At 36.7% G+C, this 5526-nt stretch overlaps 1 long non-coding RNA gene across 1 annotated transcript; it reads right to left on the reverse strand.

Annotated features, from left to right (window-relative positions):
- Positions 1 to 105: 105 nt before the first annotated feature.
- LOC131238623 (uncharacterized) lies at positions 106 to 1894 on the reverse strand. Its single transcript, XR_009167984.1, has 3 exons — positions 849 to 1894; positions 352 to 653; positions 106 to 239 (listed from the first exon to the last, which is right to left on the reverse strand). It is a non-coding gene; the product is annotated as an uncharacterized LOC131238623 (long non-coding RNA).
- Positions 1895 to 5526: the final 3632 nt, after the last annotated feature.

The following is a 5526-nucleotide window of genomic DNA, read 5'->3' on the forward strand; positions in this document are numbered from 1 at the left end:
AATTAGCTGATATGCTACATTAAAAGCAATTGACGCTACCACATCAGACATAAGCCACACTCAAGGATTAAGTTACATGCAACAATCATATCAATTCAGAATAAACATCACATAAAATTCTGTCACTTCTGTCACGTTGCTCCTATCTCTCCTACAAGACAACCATAATGTTTGTTGTGTGATAGATCAGAAAGATGGAGCCACCTCACGGATCGTGAACCAGGGACATGAATTATTGTCTACAAAAGTTATATGAAATTAAAATTGAAATTTTATCTCATTTTTATGCACCCTGTAAAAACTCTGCAAAAAAATTGAATGAGATGTTCCGGGCTATTCTCTAGAACTTACACAAGTCGAGAGAATCAAGTCCCAAAGTTGGAGTCTGGCCTGTGCGATTGTTTGGTGCATGACCTTACTATAGGAGGAGGTTGAGAAGAAGGGCATTCATGGATAAACTGTTTAGTAAATCAATAATGACCCGACTACGAATAAAAGAAATTTGTTGGAATGCATATCACACCTCAAGAAGGAGAAATTTGCAGGAACGCATATCATACCTCAAGAAGGAGAAATTTGGTGATGGATGAAAAGTATACAACATCAACCCAAACAAATGTAATGCATATTCTTCTACCAGGTCTGAGTACTACCTATTCGAAATACGGGTGATGTCAGTATGTGATGACTTATAATGTAAAAAGGAAATGGATTTTCATACCAATTTAACACACGATCCTCCGTTGATCCGAAAGTTACCCTCCATGCAAACAACTCTTGCCTACACATGCATTCACATAATTTATATACTTGTACATTAATCTGATCATGATTTCAACATATCATACCTGGCTCTTGGGAACTTGTGTTCAGGTACCTGGACGGAATGTCGTGAACTCCATTCTCATGGAGAATATGGGACGATTGTTAAAAGAATGGAATGCATGTAGGAAATTAAAACACATGTTACATTAACATTCACCTGAAATAGATCAGATACAATTAAATACATACAGATTTAGAGATAATTAAAACATATTCGTATCCTACAGTTATACGTGCCATTGAAAAAGGGTACGGGATTCAAATATCTGATGTCTACCAAAATCAGTGTGAGAATAAGTACTGGAACACTGAAACTAGAACTTAATGATTATATATAATATGAAGAATGTAACCAAGATGGCAATTACTATTGCAGCCACCGTTTCCCCGTCATTTGTGGGAGTATCATTTGTTTGGGTACTCTTGCACACCATAGATCTCGAAATTTCTTGGATCGAATTGGTGGCATAGGTAGGTGAATCAACCTCACCACAAAACATTAACCCACTATTCGTACTTGCATGGTTAGAATTCCATCATGCAGTCGCATCTTGGAATGATTTGAAGGATCGATGTCTGGCACCATTATATCCTTCTACATGCAACCGTGCCTCATCCCAAGACATATATATCTCAGGTCGATGATCATTGAATTCGACGTATTATTTACTTGAACTCATCTGCATTCACATAAACATAACCGAGATACTAAAAAAAGCATCTTATACAATTCATAATATGAAAGCATATAAATGGCAGTTTAGTATCACCCAAAACAGAATCTTATGCATGTGGTATAGTATATAAATATCCTAAGACATGTAAAATAGACATTCACCAAAAAAAAAAAAACACAAATGAGTATATAGTTATTACATATCCTTCATTGAAATTATCCAAAATGTTTGAAATATAACCGTTGGATCCTGTGTCATGCTTGATTTGACGAAATATAACAACGAAGGTACCTTCCTAAAAAGGACGAGGATTGAAAGTTTTGAGTGGTTTTGTTTTTGGCTGTGTGGGCATGACATTGTTGAAATTGTGACTTCAATTCAAACGAACAACTATAACCCTCAGTGTTAATATCGGAAAACATAGTGTATAATTAAGATCCGATGAGACTAATTGCATATTCAATCACTCGCTTAATATATAAACAAAATCATGCAATATTCAGAGGGTGAAGTTCATCCTCTGATGATGGGTTGTACTTTTGCCTTCCATGCGAAAAAACTTTTCAATATAAATAAATGTAAATGAGAAAAGAGAGTCTTACAGTTGGTCAAAAAACAAGTACGGAACATCTTTCCGAGTAAAGAACTGAATCCAGCATGTGAGCATAGGCTCGAATTACAGCTAAAGTTTACCAATTACTTAGTTAACACTATGGATTACATTAGGAATGTAAACAACATGCTAAAAAGTAAAAGATTACACTAAGAAATATAATTTGCTTGACAGGAATAGTAAATGATTACACCATGAAATGTAATATTGACTTGATAATTGAAAGATAGATTTGGTTTGATTGGGTTAGTATGAGACGATTTTTCTTTTTGCATTCATTTTCTATTTATAGTTTTGATCCAGCCATCTGGATCCTTTTTATGTTCCGATGGTTGCCATAACCGTTCGTCACTACTTTAATTCATTTGTTTCTCTTTGACACATGTCATGTAACCGTTTCTTCACATTTACTTCTTCATTGGCCGCTTAGATATTAACATGGCACCGTCTAATACATTTCAGTTGTTGTTTGCTAAGCATTCTATTCAAATCTCCGAATACACCATGCAGATTTTATATAACCACACGTAATTTACTCTGATTAGCTCCTAAGAGGAATGATAATAATGGGGATTAACATTGCCCCCCACATCACTTCATCCTTTAGAAAAAGGTGAAAGTGACATGTGACTCCTCATTAATGTGGCATTTATTACTTACATGAGTCAGTGAGCCGATAACCGTCTTCGATCGATTTAGCGTAACATGTCAACGACGATTGCACTTTATCGAAGTAAGAGTCAAAGCCCATGTTGACGCGTATTCTTACATCGTTTCCCACACAATCACTATGATGCTCTAATAAATGCTCTCTGCTATTGGCCGATATAAGAGTCGTTTCGAATCCTTTTCATTCTACGCTTTCATTCCTTATTCTTCTATAAGCAACTTCGAATTTTAACTTTCTCTCGAGCAATGGCTACCTCCTCATCTTCCACCCCATCGTTTTAGCAAAACGATCTAGTTATAGTGATGGATCCTCTTACTAATAAGTGCATCGATAAGACAATTTTTCAATCGCCCATTGGCAATTACTATTGCTTGGGTCTAACATTCACTCCGACAACAGGAGTTGAAGAAGTGAACATGATGGATCCTTTGTTTCCCATTTGTCCTTGCGAAACTTTGTGTAACGTCCCGGATTTCTGCCAACCTGGAGTTAGACGTCCGTAGGCAATGGGTCGATAATAACACCTTATTGACTTTTCGGAACTCAATCTCAAAGTTTAAAATCCTTTTTTCAACCCATTTCCTTCACAAATCTCACCTTTCACTACCTTATTCTTCACATTTTTCTAAGTACTTTCATAGTAGACGCTAATCCTAACATTTAAATGATGGAGAACAATACTTAAACTTAAATGTACTATAATAGTAAATATATAAATAAAAATGGATTTTGGGTCATTAGTCTTATGGAATCTGACAAAAATAAATAGGTAATTTTGATAGAGCAACCTAGTCTGTCTTAATTGGGCAACACATAATTAAGTACTAAACTAAACAATTGATGGATTTGGCTTGAACCACTTTCTATATAAACTACATGACTCAAAACCATTAAATCACTAACTCAGCATTACTTAAAAACCTATGAGCAATCTCAAAACCCAGTTGCTCATAGGAGCACATTAGAACTTTGTATTGGACCTGGACCGCGTGTTAAAAGTCCGATGATCGCGAAACTATAAGGTTATGACTATCTTACTAGGCTTGACAACCATCGCCAGAATCGAATCTAAATAGTATCTAGAAACGCACAACTTGAGCCCAGAGCGAAGTGTGTGGGAAACGCAAATATCTTTAGAAAATGAACTCAGATTTGAGTGATTTGGGTCGTTCACTTGCGGGCCAAATTTAAGGTTTGAGACCGTCAGATTCTGACCCAACTACACCCGTGGATCAGGAAAATTTCTCTACACAGGTCAGTGTACTTGTGGCCCTAATCAAGCGACGATAGCCGTTGAACTGAAACTGGTCCTCCACAGTCGATCCACAAATCCGATCGGACCAAAATCTTAACTTGGCCTAGATCCATTGCCAGGGAACCTACCCTACGCCGTAGGTGAGTAATGGACCTTCAGATGGGCCCCGTTTATCAGAAACAGACTCCCTTTGGCTATAACCTAAGTATACCAAGGCCCTGAGGCCATTTGAACCAGTTCTGGGCTTATATAAGACCCTTAACCTACCCCTTCTCTCTCACATACGAATTTGCTCCAAACCCTAGGAGAGAGAAGAGAGAAAAGAGGAGAAAAGTGTGAAGAGAGAAGAGAAAGAGTGGGAGATTGTTGCTGGGATTCTCCCACAACTCCACGCCTCGATTCACCCTTCCACATCGCTTCACGATCGTCTCCAACTTCGATTTGGGTAAGGAATCCTAACCCTAATCTCGTTTTAGGAATCCAAGTAGAAGAATCAACAAAATAGCTAACCTCTTTCGTGATTTAGATAGCCGTTGTGCCATAGACAAAGACGTAGGGTTCTAACCGAGTTCGTAATTGGCGAAAGGTGCGGACTATAAACGTTTAGGTTATAGTTTTCAAGGCTTTCAATGTCAGCTAATGATTTATGTCTAACTTGATTACTGCCATATGATCTTAGTTACGACGTTTTCAATATATCATATATATGTAAACTAGGTTGTATACAAAATGCATTCCATGTGTTTGTTGAAATGTTTGAATGAATATGAAATCACGATTTGAGCTTGCCATGACTATTAACCTAGGAGTCATGTTTGTTGTATGTATGACAATCCCCTTATGACAAGACTTGCCATAATGTATGCCGTAACTAATTTAGTTTATGTATAATACAAAATGCATTCCATGTGTTTGTTAAAATGCTTGACTGAACTTGAAATGGTGAATTGTGCTTGTCATGATTTTAAACCTAAGGTCCATGTTTGTTATATGTGTTATAGCCTATGTTGTGTAGGAAATTGTTATAGTTCACGACATAACTAATCTAGTTCATGTATTTGGTAATGTGTAGGCTAAGTGTTTGATAAAATGCCTGAATGAGATATTGTTTGATGAATTGTATTTAATAAGGGTGTTGAGATAGAATTTTCAATTACCTTATCTATATGTATAATTTCCTTCACGTAATCTTAATTTCAACTATGCAATTTATGGATGAATTGAAATGTTCGGTAGCATGTTCAATATAACGATAAAATGCTTAAATGAGTGTTGTACTTGGATTATTTGTTAAATGTCTATATGATTATCACGTCTCCACATGCTGCATTTGAGTATGATTGGGACTACTACGTAGTCCAGGGAATCGGTAACAATTCCTGTTTGAGTGGCCGAATTAGTCTCGCCACATTTGATGCGTTCGGTAAATCCGAGACGTACGATGATTGTAGACAGTGGTACCATGTTGATTAATTTAGCGTACACT

This window comes from Magnolia sinica, chromosome 3 (assembly GCF_029962835.1).
Source record: "Magnolia sinica isolate HGM2019 chromosome 3, MsV1, whole genome shotgun sequence".
Taxonomy (NCBI): Eukaryota; Viridiplantae; Streptophyta; class Magnoliopsida; order Magnoliales; family Magnoliaceae; genus Magnolia; species Magnolia sinica.